Here is a 20,136-nt window from a genome sequence, read left to right on the forward strand (position 1 = left end):
TAGCAACAATATTATTACAGCGATATTTTAAAGAATCAGGCTATAACATATTGAAAAAATCACTTATATCGGCCAACAGGTTTAGGAAATATGAGACATCAAAAATGACCAAATTTTTAAGTGGGCCGATTTCTATGCACGTAAGTTTAGAATCGAAACACTTTGTTTTGCTAATGATCGAAGTTTTTTATAAATGGTTTCACCAATGGTAAACACTTCGTAAACTATTGTAAAAAACTGAGATTAGACAGTTGTATTTAACGCTGTGCATCAGACAGAACTTTTTATAAAGAATATCTTTTTCATAAAATTAATAATAAAACTGTTTTTCCTGTGATCCAACTTACTGGGACATACTGTAGGTAGGTAGAGAATAGACGACAGATAAACCAAACTACCACATATTTGCGATTTCCCCAAAAACTCGTACAAGAAGCAAGATACACTCCGGCCGTGTGTGTCCCTATGAATGAATAATCCTCTTAGGAACTTCCTAAGGTAGCTCGCCCTGCAGTTTAGCTGTCACCTTGGTGTCCATGGGAACGGGCGCGGAAAAGAGATAGGATTAGAACCTTTCGAGTCCAGTAATGGGTAACCCTACGCTCAAAGGTGTTTGCCTGTTTGCTCCTTCTGCCGAAATAAACGGATTATTGCGATTACATACTCAGATATTGCACTCTCGGCGGGGCGTCGAGGCGCGGCGTCGTGGATCAGGTGTCTTGCATTGATTTATTTTGTAAAGTGTGTATTAGGATAATAGCGTCCATCTGCGTGTCATTAAAACAATAAGAATTTCTTAATTTTTAAAGAATTGTACCACAGCTATTTCTCAGTTAGAATTATTTTTTTAATTAGCTCGTTTGATTTAGAGCCGTTCTTCTTGCAGTTCTTCTTGCAGTACCGTTTCCTATCGGAGGTTGGCTACCATCACAGCAATCTTAACTTTACTGACTGCAGCTCTGAACAACTGTATTGAACTGCACCCATACCACTCCCTTAAATTTCGCAACCAGGAAATCCTCCTATATTTATTTACATAATTAGATTACAAAAATACAGCGCGTCCGATACATCAAAATACACCGACGTATTCAAATTCACAACTGAACTGCTAATTTCCAAATCCCTCTTATTCATACAATGCTTAATCATCTCGAATACAAAAGAATGATCCAGAATAAACGAGTATTTACATAATAACTTAAAGCACGTAAAATCGAATTTTCTAGTACAATAACAAAAGAACAATTATTAGGAAAAGGTATGTAGACAAAACTCGGTCGAGATCTTTCTTTAAATTAGGGTCCCTCATAAATCAATCAACCACATAAATCATTGTATAAAAAAAGGCTCTTGGTAAACACCTTCGGCGTCTGTTAGTCCGGGAGCTGAAAATAGTTGAGTGACATAATTGTGTCACAGTACCCTTAGCGCATCTTTTCTATTAAGGCTCTATAATATTGTTTAGAGTACAGTGTTGGTAGATACACTTAGACACAGGATATGACCGATTTGTCCAATGTTGGAAGACAAGTAATTCGGCGGTACTTGGCTGCATCTTGGGTGTTATTTTAGTTCTTTGGTATTGTATAACGGGTTCCCTGAGGAAGAGATGATGGAATTACTTATTATTATTATAGTTATTCTATCTATATTATATAGTTATTCCTACCTTAAGAGCGTAGGCGCAAAATCTCGGACTAATACATTTTAAATGTATTCATTTTTTTCGAATCCTGAGAAAACTAATAAATATTTTTGAAAAATTTAAACGCAGAATGAATGATTACATTATTACCGAGGGCCTAAAGTCCCTTAGAATAAACAAATAGTTTCTTTGGAATGAGATATTTGAAATTAAAAATAACACTAAATTTTCCCTTTTTTTTTCACCCCTGTAACTTATTAAAATGAACATCATAGAAGTTTTCAGGGACTTTCGACCCTCAGTAATAATGTAATCTTTCATTATGCGTTTAAATTTTTCGAAAATACTTATTAGTTTTCTCAGAATGTGCCTAAATGAATACATTTAAAATACATTGGTTCGAGATTTTGCGCCTATCCCCTTAAAAGGAGACTATCTTGATGAATAAAGTACACATTTGTCTTAAACACACAATTTTTGGGCTATTCAGTTCATAATGAAATATTTGTGTTTTTTAACTAGAACTAATATGCGTTTATGCTTATCACGGTTTCAGTTACATTTTAACAATAGCTTTTAAGATTCCAATTTGATACACTTTATGCGAGACAGATTGATTTTATTCAGTTGCCCACTGCAATGTTCGCTACATAATAAAACCGAATAGAACATCCATCCGCCCTTTGAAACCCTTCATCGACCAAATTTTTTTAATTAATCTGTAAGTGCGATGAATCCATCGGCGCTTTTTCCTGTACATACCGAATTCGATTCTCTCTGTGGATTTTGGAATATTATCAGACTGTACATTACCACCTCATCCGTACAGTCTATGATTTAATTATCTCGAAGCTGGTGCTTTGCTCACCCCGTTAGAAGATTACTGTAATTGGATAGGCGAATTTGCGTTGTAGAGAGGCCGCTGGTCGCTCGGGAATGTACGGCGTGTTACTCATTCCTAACTGGCGCAGTCTATGGCGGATACACTTTAAAAAACGATGTGGTTCATCTCTAAGATGAGTACTTTATAGGTTCTAATAGAAAAATATATAAAACAAACAAAAAAACAGGAAAATTCCAAAGTGAAATTTTTAGAAGTTTAATGTATGCTTATTAGTATTGACGGGAATGGCAAAAAAGACTGATATAGTGAAGATAGGCTCTTAGAAAAATATTTAACTTGCTATGTCAAAAAAAAGCATAAAACCGCATATAACATTCTAGCAAACATACTAAACATAAGACTTAAATTATGCGCTGAACGAATATTAGGAGAATAATAGAACGGGTTCAGAACAGGAAAATCGACAATTAATTTCATACATACAGTGGACCAAATAATCCAAAAATCGAGAGAATAAAACATATGCATCTAATATTCATGGAGTAGTAGAGATATGGGAATCTGAGATCCAAGATCCAAGATGGCGGCCAGCTTGATGGCTAGGATGGCGTTGAGGCCGTAGCCTCTGGTGCAAGAAGTACACCCTGTCGTTATAAAAGAACCCTGTCGTTAAGAAGTACACCCTGTCGTCATAGGGGGTGAGAAGTAGACGTGTTGGCGGCCAGCGGCGTTGAGGCCTCTGAAGAAGAACCCTGTCGTTATAAAAGAACCCTAAGAAGTACACCCTGTCGCACCCTGTCGTCATAGGGGTGAGAAGTAGACGTGTTGGCGGCCAGCGGCGTTGGGGCCTCTGAAGAAGAACCCTATCGTTATAAAAGAACCCTAAGAAGTACACCCTGTCGCACCCTGTAGGGGGTGAGAAGTAGACGTGTTGGCGGCCAGCGGCGTTGAGGCCTCTGAAGAAGAATCCCATAGGGTGGGGCCTCCGGGGGCGGTAAAAATGGCGTTATGTAACAAAATTAGGCAATGTAGATACGGTGTCGGCAAAAAGCAACGATTTTTTAGTATTATAATTTCATACAAACGAATGCACCCCGCCTGCATTCTACAATGTGCTTTTAGAATTCAAAGAAAAATACGTGAGTACCTCCAAGTAATAAAAATATATTGCAATGTGGACACTGACGCAACGGCAACTATAAATGTCGTTCCCACGAGTGAACCGGATACATCCACATTCCAATGATGTCATACGTTAATGCACGTGTGGCGAAATGAGTGAACCGCGGGAAATACGCTGACAGTAACTATAAATATTATATGTCGTTCCCACGAGTGAACCGGATACATCCACATTCCAATGATGTCATACGTTAATGCACCAACTATAAATATTATATGTCGTTCCCACGAGTGAACCGGATACATCCACATTCCAATGATGTCATACGTTAATGCACCAACTATAAATATTATATGTCGTTCCCACGAGTGAACCGGATACATCCACATTCCAATGGTTTGCAAATTACTAGTTAAAGGATGTACAAATTCTATAAATATTATGCACATGTCGTTCCCACGAATTAAGTGCAAATGTTTTTTAATCGTTTGCAAATTACTAGTTAAAAGATGCAATTAAAACGTGAATGTGTTCACGAGGCATTTCCGGAGTAGCTACTATTTAAACTGAAATCGGGGGATAGCCATTTCATAGAGTTTCTGTCAGTCACGAACTACACCAAGTAATCGTTTTGTGAGTGTGATCAATACAACTAAAAAAGTAAGTAAATATTTTTAGTATTTAATTATTTGCTACTTCAGAAGTCTTCCGTCTTCTTTTGTGTTTTACTGTTGCAATTTTACCTTAAAGACCTGGAGCCTATTTACCTGTAAATGCTTTTTGTTTCAAGTCTTCTTGCGTATATTCTTATGTGTTATGAGTGTGGTTTGCGTCCTGGTCCACGTTTATCTTCTATTACGAGCTGTAGAAACTAGTAATGAGTTCCGTTTGCGTCCTGGTCCACGTTTACCTTCTATTATGAGTTGTAGAAACATCCTATTGTATAACTATGATTTTGTAGTTTCCGCTTTTCTACCGGTAAATGCTGTTTGTGTTTCAAGCCCTCATGTGTGTATATTTAGTTATGAGTTGCGTGTGCCTCCTGGTCCACGTTTATTACGAGTTGTAGAAAGGCGTACGTAATGCATCCCATTAGTATAGAATAATGATCTTGTAGTTTCTGCTTTTTCATCATTTCAATGTTTTACTGCTGCGATTTTACCTTAAAGACCTGAAATCTACATAATAGCCGGTAAATCATTTTTTTCAAAACCTTCATGTGTATATTCTTAAGGTATGAGTGTCGTTTGCGTCCTGGTCCACGTTTATCTTCTATTACGAGCTGTAGAAACTCGTAATGAGTTGCGTTTGCGTCCTGGTCCACGTTTACCTTCTATTACGAGCTGTAGAAACTCGTACGTAATGCATCCTTAAAATCTTTGTAAAATTTCCCCAGAATCTGGGAGAAAATTGATTTTCTATCTTACGCTAATACACAGGCTCTTATGGGAGGCGCTGTTGCCAGATGTTGTGAAAGGCCCAGTTTTTCAGTAGATCTGGGGAAATTTTATTTTTGTGTGCTCGTTCCCGTATAGCCCTTATACTGTGATTATGTAGTTTCTGTATGTTTACCAGTTTAATGTTTTGTAATATTTTATATTTTACTGTTACAATTTTACCTCAGTTTTAGTTTTTTATCATTTCAATGTCATCTTTTATGATTTACTGTTGCAATTTTCCTCAGACCTGCAAGAGACAGCGTAGCGTGGTATTCGTGTGTACATTCTTAAGTTATGACTTTCGTTTGTATCCTAGTCCACGTTTACCGTCTATTATGAGTTGTTAAAACTCGTATGTAATGTATCCTATTATATAGACATGATTTTGTAGCCGTAGCTTTTTATTACGTCAATGTCTTTTTTCATATTTTCACTGTTGCAATTTTATTATAATTTACTTCAAAATCATGTAATTTTTAATAATAGAATCTGCAATGTAGCAAATGAACTTACATTCGCAATTATTTCAGATGGATCTAAACAAACTAAACAAAGTTTCTGTTGTTAAGAAAGAAGACAAACCGATTACAAAACTACAGCAACTGGAAGTTGACAAACCATATAAAATAATAAACAGTAAAATCGTCAACACTGCATTTGGCCAATCGGTGCTTCTAGAATTAGAGGAAAGTGTGGTGTTCCTACCGAAGCGGGTTACCGAGGACTACGCCCCCTATATAGATCAGTTGAGGACAGAAAAGTACGCTGTCGTATTCAGAGGCCTGGTGAGCACGTCGAGCAAGCTAAATCCTGCAGCGTCATTCGAAATAATTGAAATTTAAAAAACTGTAAGTAGATTTTTCATATCCAAAATTTTGAAAAATGAATTCTGAGGAAATCGCCATTCTTAGTAGTGAGATAATTAAAAAATTTGATGAAACTGAAAAATTACTTTTTTTAAAAAAGCGTTGTTCGGATAGAGAAACAAAAAATTGGATAAAACAAGTTAAAAAACATATATGTTTATGCAATTTAGCTATTAAGGATGGCGATTTAAGTATAGGGACGCTACGAAAACTTCAAACCAATGTAGGGATCCTTAAAAGATTTTTAATTATACTTCAAAATTTAAATTCCGTTGCAGGCGGTGGGTTAAATAATATACGTAGAAGTAAAGCAAAGGTTGTATGGAGAAATATAGTATCAATTTTTCAAAGTAGAGTACAAACAGGAATAATTATTAACAAAGAGCATAAAGATATTTTACAGTTTTTTGCCGATGCTTTTAAACTATTTCAAAAGAAAATTGAATACAACTTAAAAAGAATGGGCATGTTAAAAGTAAATACTACATTTTGTGGGGAATTTATCAAAAAAGCTGAGGAGGTGGAAAATTTAGAAAGAAAATATTTTAATACTAAAAATGAAGTTATTGATGTGACTACCGATTTAAATTATTGGTTTGAAGTTTACGTTAAAAATATTGTTTTGACCGATTTATCTGAATTTGAGGAATCTCAGAGTGGTTGGGCACTGAATCAAATTATATCTTTAGAAATAAACATTAATAAATTTGAAATGGCTAAAGGAGCCTCATCGTATATTCAATTGCATCCTAAAGTTACCAAAAAACGAGCTTGTATCAATGTTAAGAATAACGACCAGGCTTGTTTTGCTTGGGCCATTGTATCAGCCCTATATTCAGTTAACATAAACACTAACAAAACTACTTCATATCCTCATTACACCACTGTCCTTAATTTAAAAGGTCTTACATTTCCAGTAACTCTAAATCAAATTTCCCTCTTTGAAAAAAATAATGAAAATATTTCCGTTAATGTTTTCGAGTTAAATGTTAAAGATGAGCTTTTCAATTTTTCGGTACTTCCTGTGAGATTAACTAAACAAAAACGGGAAAAACATGTCAATCTGTTGATATTTCAAAATAAATATTATTTTAATAATGAAGTGGACAACGTCGGACCATGGAGTGGTGGACGTGATGAAGATCTAATACATTTTCACTATATTTGGATAAAAGATTTAGGCAAACTTGTCAAGTCACAACTTTCTAAACACAATGGAAAGAAATATATATGTGACAGATGTCTTAATTATTTTTATACAAAAGAAAAGTTGGATGCTCATATCATCTACTGTGAAAAGATAGATGACTGCAAAATAAGTTTCACCAAAGAACCATATGTCAAATTTAAAAACTTTGTTTACAAAGAAAAATTGCCATTCCTAGTATACGCATATTTTGAATCACTGCTCGTTCCTCTTCGCGCATCCCACTCAACACCATCAACTACGTCAACGCATCCATATCAAAGACACACAGCGTACAGTGCCGGATTATATTTTAAGTGTAATTATGACGATAATTTTTCATTCTACAAAAGTCATGTGGGTTTGGATTGTATGTCATGGTTTTCACATGAAATTGACAATTTAGCTCAATTTATTCATTCAAAATTAATAAATATTCAACCCATGAACGTTGAAGTAAGTTTAAAAGATGCTACTGAGAGATGTCACATTTGTAATAGAAAATTTTTGGAGAAGGATCGAATTGTAAGAGACCATTGTCATTTGACTGGCAATTTTAGAGGTTTTGCACACAATGGGTGCAATTTAAATTATAAAAAAGCATTTGTGGTTCCAATAGCCTTCCACAATATGAGTGGTTACGACTCGCATTTCATAATAAAGGATTTAGCGAAAATGTACGACATTTCCATTTTACCAGTCAACAAAGAAAAATATATTAGTTTCACAGTTTACCATAAAAAGACAAATATTAGATTCCGGTTCATTGATACTTTTAGATTTATGGGGAGTTCATTAGATAGCTTAGTTTCAACTTTGAAGCCAGAAAATTTTGGAATTTTAAGAAAACAATTTCCAAATTTAGATGATGAAACGTTCAAGTTGTTAACTAAAAAAGGAGTATTCTTTTATGATTATTTAGATAAAATTGAACGGTTGGATGAAACAAAGTTGCCAAATAAAGAAAAATTCTACAATAAACTGAACGATGAGCATATATCAGATTCAAATTATGCTCACGCTAAATTAGTGTGGGAGAAATTTAACATGAAGACTCTTTGGGATTACAGTAATTTATACATGAAGACAGATATACTTCTTTTGGCTGTAGTTTTCGAAACTTTTCGAGACACATGCTTCAAGACATATGGATTAGATCCAGGACACTACTATACCATCCCAGGTTTTACATGGGATGCAATGCTCAAGTATACAGGATGTCACTTGGAAACTATACAAGATGTTGATATGCTTTTATTCTATGAACGAGGTATACGTGGAGGTATATCACAGTGTTGTAACCGGATGGGGGAGGCTAACAACAAATACATGATGAATTACGATCCATCTAAACCTTCTAAATATCTCATGTACCTTGATGTTAACAATCTATATGGTTGGGCGATGAGTGAACCTCTCCCTTATGGAGGTTTCCATTGGGATGATACAAATATCGATGTTATGTCAATACCTGACGATGCAAAAGAGGGATACATTCTTGAAGTTGATCTCTCTTATCCAGAAAACTTACATGACTACCATAAAGATTTACCGTTTTGTGTAGAGCATTGCAAACCTCCTGGTTCCAAACAATCTAAACTCTTGTCCACTCTGTACAATAAAACTAACTACGTTATTCACTACAGGAACCTAAAACAGGCTATATCACATGGATTAGTTCTTACTAAAATTCATAAGGTATTGAGATTCAAGCAAATGACTTGGTTAAAAGGTTACATTGCTCTTAATACACAATTGAGGGCTCAAGCTAAAACAAGCTTTGAGAAAAACTTATACAAGCTCATGAACAACGCTGTATTCGGGAAGACCATGGAGAACCAAAGGAAGCATAGGCTGGTGAAACTAGTAAATAAATGGGAGGGACGCGTAGGTGCTCGAAATTTGATTGCTAGCCCGAAGTTTCATAGTCGCGTTATTTTCGATCAATCATTAATGGCAGTAGAATTAAAGAAAGCTGAAATTATTTTTAATAAACCATTGTATGTTGGAATGGCAATTTTAGAACTTTCTAAAACCTGCATATATGAATTTCATTATGACTATATATTACAAAAATTCCCATTAAATCAAAATAAATTGCTTTATATTGATACTGATGGATTGATTTATGAAACTGAATGTAATGATATATACGAGGAAATGATTAAGCCTGACATTCATAGATTTGATACAAGCGATTATCCCCCAAATAATCCTTGGAATATTCCTTTAGTAAACAAAAAAGTGCCAGGTCTAATGAAAGATGAGAATAACTCAAAAATCATGACTCACTTCGTTGGTCTTCGTTCAAAGCAATATACATATAAAGTGGCTGGGGAGAAAGATGTTAAAAAGTCGAAAGGGGTTAAGATGAATGTTGTAAAGATGAAAATTAACTTTGATGATTATTTGAATTGTTTGAAAAGTTTTCGTGAAACTGCCGAAACAAAATCACTTTTTTATGCAACACAGCGTTGTATACAATCTAAATTACATGAAGTTTACAGTATTGAGCAAACTAAAATAGCCTTAAACCCTTTTGATGACAAACGGCACTTACTCTCCAACACTTTTGATACGTTGCCCTGGGGCCACTACAGTATAACACATAGGTGAATTCATTTTTCAGATGTGGAAGATGGAAAGTCTACAGAATTTATGCATAAGCTCTATTATCGAAAACATACATGAAATTTCAAAATTTATTAGTAAATCGCCTTTACCATGGGTATTAACGGAGGAAATAGTTCAAAAATTTAGTAAAATTAAATGGATGCAAATTAAAACTAATCCCGTTCCTTATGAACATTTTAAAGTTTGTGACTTTGAGAATCATGATCTAGAATTGAATATTTCACCTGAACTTCGTCAGGCAATTATAGAGTGTCAGGATTTTGAAACTTTTGCACTTAATGACTACTATTGCTTATGGTTTAGGTATTATCAAATACCAAAATATAATTTGCTACTCTGTCGACCATGTTACAGGGTATTTAAAATAATTTTCTCTGAAAAACAAAAATGTCTAAAAGCTAAATCTGATAATTTTCATGTTAGTTGTTTAGCTTCAGACTTACATTTGATATTTAGAAAAAAATCATCCTGGTGTCAAAATGGTTTTTGTGAGGTACTCTTTGAACTAAAGGATAGATATGATTGTGAGGAGGACTTACACAGGAATCGTAATAAAAAAGTAAGATTCTCAGATATTTAAGATGCTAATAAAATTTAAACCTTTTGGTAAAGACGATCTGTATATTTGTATCATTTTCGGTAAACATATTTTGTACGTTTATACCTGTAAAATGTAAAAAAACTTTCTTGTAAAGTAATTACTTACCTTTTAGTTGTATTGATCATAATCACAAAACGTTACTTCGATTAAACGAATACGATTTGCGATTACGATTATCGATTACTAATAACGAATAAAAGACTTTCTTGTAAAATATGCTTTATTTTTATTTACCTTTTCCCCATACAAAATCCCCAGATCCCCAGATCCCCAGATCCCATTGATGATGGACCCCCAGACATTAATTATTCATAAAATAAATTTACTTTAGATAATAAGGATTTCAGTTGTTTTATTAATCCATTATCAGGACAAGGGATCCCCAACATATTCCAATTAAAAGTACCTTTTTCAATGACACTTCTTGTAAATTCATTAAACTTGTAATAGACGTTGTGCTTTAAGAAATATATATGTCCATCGATGTAATTAAATGCTGATGTAATATCATTTGGTATTCCTGGAAAAACGTCACTTATGCGTCCTCTTGAGATAATGTCTTTATCATTAAATTCAATAAATGAACCATCAAAACAAACAAATTTTTTTCCTGAATTTGTTTGGAATAAACCGTTAATACTTCTTGCGTTATTGATTTCAGGTACCATGTTATCTGTATGAATTCTTAAGCTAGGAAATGCTGCTGAATATATACGATTTCTGCTTACACCAATCATATCTCCATTGGAACTTTGAAAAACATGTGTCACGTTCGTAATTCCCCTTGGAAAGTATCTTATAAATTGTTCAGCATTGGTGGGTATCTTTTCATTATTTAAGTCATATTTCCATACCAGATCCTTACTTACTATATACATTCGGTATGTTGGAAATGATGGAGCATACGCTAAAAATATTAAATCTGGATATTCCAATTCACATACATTCGTTATTATATTTTGCTTTGATTTATTAGTCCTAGCTGCTGTGGTTGTCCTAGATCTTTCTGTTGTAGTTGGTGAACTACTCCTAGGTTGAGTTGGAATAGATGCAGATTTACTTTTATGTCCATATAACTTTTCTAAGCCTCTTTTATCATCATCAGTTATGTGAGAAGGAAAGGTTTCATAAAAGGGATACATTACAGCCTTCTTATCGCTACTGTGTGCTAAACCTAAAGCGTGACCAACTTCATGGAGAAGGACTGCAAAGAAATTTGTTCGACCTTCTGCTGTAGAATTTAAACTGAAATCCCATGTTAGATTGCTATTCATATGAATTTCTATGCACCCAGATGTAGGTGGAAAATAAGAATGTGCTAATATACCACTTGTAAATTTAAAAGGACATTCGTCGTTACCCTGACAATTGTATCGAAAATAGTGCTGTTTTGGAACTACTGTTATAGTTATATCCGGATTTGGATCTGGGATTCTCAGATAAGTAAACTTAAATTTTGATGCTTCTTCCCATATTTCAAATACTCTTTTAGTGACTGTCAAAGCTTGAGGGGTTGCTTGTGGAAAATACCATTTTATATCAAATTTTTTCCATGCTGATTTTACAGCGTAAGCATTGTCTCCTTGTGTACATCGTGGTTTCTGCATTAACTCCATCGTTTCTTTATTTAATTTCCCATCTACCGGTAAATTATATCTTTCTTGAAACTGTTCTAGTGTTTCAGTAATATCAGTACTGGCAGTTTCACTTGTGGTGATGTAACCATATTGTTCTAGCCATGACACTGCATTTGTCTCAGTAAAATTTCCACCTAAGCAAAAACTTATGCTGGTTGCGATGAGCAGAACAACTTTATTGATATGCATCTCGAATGATACTAGTTCAAATAAGAAAACATCACTGTGATATAAATAAACCCCACCAGCCAATACTCCTCTTGTAATTTATTTTCATGAAATAAAACAACAGAGATATATTTTACAAGCTTTATTAAATTCTTTCAAGATCATTAGCGATCCTATTTTTACAGAAAAATATAAGTTGCCCTAACGCTATATGTTGTAAAGTATTTCCTTCCTGTGTAAATGTATACAATTTTTGAATTGCGTCTGAAAACGTATAATTATGACTACTAAAACTATTTCGAACAATATTAAGCGTATTATAATAATAATGTGGAAATTCAATAGTCTCTAGCATGGACATATACGGTGTTAAAAGTTCACTATTTGCTTCCACAAGGGTGTTCACTTGCACTTCTGAGAGACAAAAGTTAATGCCGTGCTTGATTATTTCGAGGAATTTCATGCTGTTGTAGGTTATTTGTCGAATTATGCAATATTCACCACACTGAATTTCAACAGGATCATCAGAGACGGTCACGTTTTCGTGGAAAAAACTTTGCTCATTGAGTTGGGCAATTAATTGTTCCCATTCATAGGCACTGAAAGATATTTTCTGCCATGGCGATTTCCACATAATTACAGCTGGAGTATATGTTCTGGCTGGACTTAGACCACAACCAAGTTGGTATGATCCATTTAACAACTGTGTGTACAGCAGATAATGGGACTCGTTCTTAGCTGCTTCTTCATACTTCTCTAGAAGAGCATCCAGCTCATGATCGTAGTCTTCACATACAGTTGATGTTTCAGATGATGGTGAAAGGGTGACATCATACTCGCTGCCGCTTGAGTATTCAGTATCTTGGGAATACATTTTTACTAGCTAACTGACTGCAACACACTGAGAACGAAAAACGTGTTTCTGCTAATTTTTCAGAATTCCCCCCACCTTTTTAGATGACAGCATCATTATCGATCCAACTATTATGTTTTACATCAAGGCCAAGCCATTTGACGTACATTTTTTTACCTTTACGACGTAAAACTTTTTCAACTAAGTAAATATCAGGATTGGCTGTTTTCTGTAACTCTTCATCGTAAAAGGCTCCTTTGATCGGTGCACCTTGCATGTCTTCGAGCATGTACGTTGCAGGGTTGGTAATATTGATTTTGGTAACTTTGAATAATTCTGTTGTCCAACTTGGAACATATCCCTTGTCGAATAACATTTTGGTTTTGCTGATGCGTACAATATCGCCGACTTTAAATTTTCGGGGACCTGCGATTTTTAAATGCGTAAATTTGTTTTTTAAAATCTCCTTTTCATTGGTTTTGTTCACTTGTGATGGTTTGTACCCCGTTTTTGAATGCTTTGTATTGTTGTATTCAGCCGTAACTGTGGGCAATATGTCAATCCACTTGTAAGTACCGTGTAAGCTGAAATACTTGTAAAGTTTGGATTTCAACGTTCTAATGACGCGTTCAGCCATGGCTGCTTTCATGGTAGTGAAAACAGAATAGTGATTTATTTTATGTTTTTTCATTAAATTTTGAAACTTGTTATTGTAAAATTCAGTTCCCTGATCCGACTGCAGATTTTTCGGTGTTCGTTTGCTGTGTGCGAGGATATCCGAAAATGCTCGAGTCAGATCCTCACCCGTCTTTGTCTTTAATGGACGAGTCCACAGATATTTCGAAAAACAATCAATAACAACTAAAATTAATTTAAAATTTCTATTGTTATGAGAATGAGGTCGCATTTCAGCCAAGTCCATCTGCCATAAATCGTCTAAGCCTTTGACTATTGTACGTCGTCTTGGATAATTTTTTCGAGCAGGTTTGTGTAGCTCGTTAACTAGTTGGACCTTTTCCATGGACGACGCCATTTCTACTTTCTAAAGCTTTAACTCTTTGGAGTAAAGGGTGTAAATATGTGTTAAATATAGCAAGTGTATCTTGGATTTCTTTTACTGCTGAAGATAAACGTTCATCCAACTCATACAAAGTCTTTGACAGCTCTGATACTCTACTATCTAGTAAAGATCTCATATCTGATTCATATCGAATGCTTTTCTGCCATTGCTCAAGATCATGAATCCTATTATCATTTATGGTTTGTAGATTTACCTGTAACTCGCTTAGTAATTTATTATGTTTTCTGCCTTTCACCTTTTTTGCATCAGACATCTTCACTCTACCTAAACTGTTTACGTTCTAACGCAATATTCTTTGTACAATAGGTTTTATGCAACTCGTCCATCAATTGACTCTTTAGACAATTTTATTATTTTCGACGTATTCTTCTACTACCTTAAGACGATTTTCTAAATCATGTGAATTAAGATCCGTTGTTTTAATCTTTTTTTCCATTTCCAACGATTTCAACATATTTTGTGCGCTTTGGTGAGCAGCATCTGTAACGTTCTTATTCATTTCACGTTTAAATAAATCTAGGTCATTTCTAAACTCGTGTACTTGTTTCGACAAATCGGATATTTTTGCAGCATTCACTTTGTTCTCATCAAGCAACAAATTAATTTTTTTATTAGAATCACTTTCTACTTTACTTATGGTGTCTGAGATTTTTTGTTCAAGTTGAACATGTTTTGCATTATATTCTTTGCGCAACAAATTAAACTCTTTTCTTACAAAAGACTTGACATGAACAATGCGACTATCTACGAATTTCTTGTTGGAAAGATCTGTATCAGCTACAGGAGGATTCCGTTGCATATCCTTCTTTACTGCATGTATTTGGTTTTGTACATCCAAAATAGATTGTTTTAAGCCTTCACGTAGCTTTTTAACAGCTTGTTCATTAGAACGATAATGATGGCGACCAAACTTGTCAACATTCATATTGGAAATGATGCTACAATAATCTGATCTAACGTTAATATATAATATCTGCTTCACGTAATTCGTTGATAATGGCAACAATTTCGTTATTGAGGGATGCGGTGTTTCCTGCTTTTTGCTCAGCCATCAACAATTTGAGGCGCTCACAAAGTTCGTTTGGGTCATCCCAATACACATATTGCACATGATCATCGCTGTCTTCCCAATGTGTCGGTATTCCTGAGCCAACCTCCTCCCTACCAGATACTGTATTACGACGAAATGATTTATTCAGGTCAGGTTTAAGAAGTGATTTATTAAGATTAGGTTTAATAATTTCATTCCACTTATAGGTTTTGGTTCCCTTTAGTGTACCATTCAGTTTTTTATGAGCATTGGTTAATTCCAGCAATGTAATATATCGTTTCACATCGTCCTCAGTGTAATAATCAGGTTCTTTGTAAAATATTAATTCATATAGCCCGCGAGTTCCAACAACATAGTCTCCTTTCGCCACAATCCAACCATTATGGGCGAAATCAATAACAGTTTTTCCAAGTTTCCATTTAGAGGTTACGGGATCATGAGTAGGACCGTATACTCTATCTATTTTATCTGAATACTGCCAATGGTCTTTCACATAAGGATGAATTAGATGATGGTATTTTTCTAGGTAATCTTGAAATTCTTGTTCGGATACCTTATCTTGCGATTGGTTTGTTTCTATGCTATCTTCGTATTCTTCATCGGATTTATCGCTGTTTTCAAATACCTCTTCATCGCTGATAAATGATGTATTTTTTATGGTGCTAATATCTTCTTTTTTAATTTCTTCTTCTTTTTCCATTGGTTCTTCTTTTTTAATCGACTCCGTTTTAACGTTAGCATTGTATTGCGATGTTTTTAGAACACTGGTTATGGGTTTAAACATTTTTTTCAAAGTTTCATCCTCCTCCGATTTACCTAGTTTTAACGCTAAATACTTTTTGCGAATAGCTCTAGCTAATTCCGCAACTTTGCGCTTGCGTAGAAGCACTTGTTTGTCCAACATGCTTTTATATAATGCAGGTGTCTCAGCCACGTCTAAACTTTTATAAACTTGTCGAAACCTTTACGATAGCGTCCGTTAGAAATATCAAAATCCTTAACAATAACAAATGTACCATACTTGTCCTTCCAACATTCAGAACAAAATTGTTTAAATTGCTCAAATGTCATGTCAGGAGAGACGTGATCGTCAAAGACGTGTTTTAAATTGAGCTCATCCTGTTTAAACAATACAATAAGGTTAGCATTATCACGTAGGAGTTGTTTGCCTGCTCGACTGTAGGATTGACATAGGTATGCACAATCGATATTTTTATGTCTCCCCATACAGTAATATTCACGTATTGTTTGTTGCGGATCCGTTGATACATCATCAAATATGAATACAGAATTTGGTTTGGCTTTACCAGGACTTATTACGGCATCATTATCTTTATATGGGAAATAGCCCACCTCCTTCACAGATGCTAACACTTCCTTCAAAAATTGATACTTGGGTTGAAACAACGATTTTGAATAAACGTAAACATTTTGAAATTTAGCGCCATTCGGGTCAAACAATAATGCCAACATAGCATTAGTCTTTCCACATCCGCTTGGGCCGCATATGATAGCACGAAAAGAATGTGGTAGCAATGCACCATGTTTACTGGTTCTTGTCACGTTATCGACAAAATCTAAGTTTTCCACTGCTAGTGTCTTGTCTTGTTGAACAACCTTCATCTTGTGATCGAGATGAATTTTATGCACTTGGTTATATAAAAAGCAATTTTGTGTGAAACGATTCATTTCAATGTTGGTTGTTCAAGGTGAAGGAGTTTTAAATTCTATAATCAATAGTCTACCATTTGAATTGCACGCTCCTGGCTACCACTATCTAGGACCTGGAACTAAATTACAGAAACGTCTAGCACGAGGAGATCCTGGGATAAATCCATTAGATCAGGCTGCGAGAGATCACGATATAGCATACTCTCAAAGTAATTCCTTAAAAGATCGACATAAAGCAGATTGGGTGTTGGAAAATAAAGCGTGGGAACGAGTTAAAGCAAAAGACGCATCTTTGGGTGAAAAAACCACTGCCTGGTTAACTACTACAGCGATGAAAGCCAAACGAAAACTAGGTATGGGTGTGAAACGTGGTAAAGGCGTTAGATCATTTAAGCGACACGTGCTGCAACCAATTATCAGAAGATTGAAACGTACTCCTCCAGCACCAAATCTGCGTAAATCAGCCCTACTTGCACTTGCAGCAGCTAGAACGGCCGTTAAAAACGTAGGTGGGAAAAAAAATGTGCGGGTTCCAAGAATTATTCCATTTGAACCAAAATCAGGTGGTATTTTACCTTTAATCCCTATCTTTGCAGGCTTATCAGCTCTCGGCTCTTTAGCGGGGGGTGCGAGTGCCATTGCCAAGACAGTAATCGACTCAAAGAATGCTCAAAAGAAACTGGAAGAAGATAAACGTCATAATAAAGCAATGGAACATCTAGGCAAAGGTTTATACCTACGAAAAAACGCTAAAGGTGGCTTTGGATTATACTTGAAGAAGTCAAAAAACTCCCGCTGAAGCTACCTAATAGACCTCTAACCAATGTGGACTTGAATAAATTTGCTAAACAATTAAAAATTTCAAATTTTCGTGGAGTTTTTATGCGGGACAATTTACCTCAAGCCCCCCGTAAACACGAATGTGCTATTATTAATCTTGATATTTCCAAGAACCCTGGTACACATTGGGTAGCTTACCGAAAGATAAATAACAACATAGAATACTTTGATTCATATGGTTGCTTGAAGCCACCGCGGGAACTAGCATCATATTTGAGTGGTGGACGAATTTTCTATAATAACGACGCATACCAAACTTATAACCAAATTAACTGTGGACATTTATGCTTAAAGTTTCTCTACAATGGAACCATCTAACGACATCTTGAGGCGTGCCACATGCATTTTTATGGAAAATATAACGAGCGGTGTTTGGTATAAACTACCCCACGATATTCGTCTCGCACTAGGAGATCATTTACCTTGCAAGAAAGATCATAATAAACATGAATGGGGTGATGTTTGCGGCAATATGAAATCTACATGTGTATTGTGCGGTGTCTATGAGAGCGGTATCTATAAGCAAAATGTAAATAAGACAAAACCATGTAACAGTATAATAAGAAAAATAAAGAAATTTTTACCATAATATATTGATATTTAACTTACTACACCCTATATTAAGTATCAGTCATGTCTCGATTGTTAACCTTGACAAGTACTACAAACGAATTTTCGTTTACTCCTCAAGTGCCTCTTGTACTTGATCCACTTCAGCAGTATTATGTAGCAGTGTTGGGATTTCATACATTTAATTCCATCCCAAACATCGATGGTGAAAAATTTTATTTCTATGAGCAAAATGACCGTAAAAAGTTGCGTCATATCGACATTCCATCCGGATGTTATGAAATTACCGATATCGAAGCGTACATTCGAAGTGCATTACACACTAAATACAATTCAGTTCAGCAGTTCACTTTAAGACCGAACAACAATACGCTTAAATGTGAAATTTTCTGTCAAGAGCATACCATTACTTTCGAGAAAAATGATAGTCTTGGTAAATTATTGGGTTTCTCCTCAAATAGAATATTGGCGCCAGGTACACTGCATTCTTCAGATCAACCTGTAAACATTATAAAAGTATCGAGTCTACTTTTTGAATGCAACATTACCGAAGGAGCCTTCTACGAGGACAGACCTGCGCACACTATTCTACATTTTCCACTTAGTGTTGATCCAGGGTTTGCTATTGATGAACGTCCTCATAACCCTATATACATACCAGTAAGCAGCAGCATACGTGAAATTACCAAAATTACCGTTAGTGTAGTCGATCAAGAATTAAGACCAGTCAACTTTAGAGGAGAGAAAAGTACTCTGCATTTGGATTTTAAGGAACGATAGATGGGTTTAGATATAAAACACAACTCTACACATCCATATTCATTAGTCTCACACGGATCCTACATGGGACGTGACGTGTCTGCTGACAATAAAGTTTTTCTTGTTTCCATTGGATTACGGCTGAAGAATGCCAAAACGCCACTATATTCGACGCCAGGTTCATCAGCAGGAACCACATATTTTCGATCTTTACCAAAAACCTCGGTTCGACGATACTATTAGAAAAGAAGAATTTCGTACATATACACCTTACATCAAGTCATTTAATAATAGTGATGTTGTCGAGTTTATCATAAATCAATCAGATGCATTTTTTGCGATACACGACACACTTTTAGAAATTAAAGGAAGTATCAAGAAAGCTGGTAATGGAACTGTTTCTCTTGCGCCGAATGCTGGATCCTTCTTGTTTGATACCTGTACATACATCCAAAGTTCACATGACATGGAAATAGTTCGAGATCCAGGTGTAGTCAGCACTATTCGCAGTTTGTTGTGTTATACACCTGAAGATTCCAAATTTCTCAGTACTGCAGGATGGAACTATCCGAATTATCCACATTTAACAGGGGACGCCTTTAGTTTACTGATTCCAATCAAACATATTTTCAACATTTTCAACGATTACACTAAATTAACCTATGGTCGTCAAGTGTTTCGCTTTGTTCGAGCGCGTAATGATAAAGATTGCATTGTTGTCCAAGAACCTACTGGTTCCACGACGGTAACAACAGTATCATTAACCATCGCCAGCATGGAACTCAAGGTCAAACATGTCTTTCCCAATGATGATGTGAAAATCGAATTAATGACTCCGATTAAGAATAATACACCGATAACCATACCTTTCCGTAAATGGGAGCTCAATGAACTACCTTCACTTACGGCAGGATCTCGACGAGAGATATGGAGTGTAAAGACAACTTCAGCTGTTGAACGTCCACGCTACGTTATTGTAGCTTTTCAAACTTCTAAACGAGATGATATTCACGCTGATCCGACGCTATTCGATCACATTAGAATGTCCAGCGTACGAGTGGTTATTAATGGTGACTATTGGCCTAACGAGAGAATGCAATTGGATTTCACAAAAAATGATTACGCTATAGCTCACTACAATTATACTGAATTCTTTCCCAGTTAT

The 20,136-nt window shown here is 35.3% G+C and overlaps 1 protein-coding gene and 1 long non-coding RNA gene across 2 annotated transcripts in view; one reads left to right on the forward strand and one right to left on the reverse strand.

The window, feature by feature from the left end:
- The window catches only part of LOC126879222 (semaphorin-2A), a 687,031-nt gene that overhangs the window by 40,478 nt on the left and 626,417 nt on the right, over window positions 1-20,136 (reverse strand). The gene's annotated exons all lie outside the window — the stretch shown is intronic.
- Window positions 4,437-10,555, forward strand: LOC126879229 (uncharacterized). Its single transcript, XR_007696005.1, has 2 exons — window positions 4,437-5,902; window positions 9,736-10,555. It is a non-coding gene; the product is annotated as an uncharacterized LOC126879229 (long non-coding RNA).

This window comes from Diabrotica virgifera, chromosome 1 (genome assembly GCF_917563875.1).
Source record: "Diabrotica virgifera virgifera chromosome 1, PGI_DIABVI_V3a".
In the NCBI taxonomy this organism is placed as follows: Eukaryota; Metazoa; Arthropoda; class Insecta; order Coleoptera; family Chrysomelidae; genus Diabrotica; species Diabrotica virgifera.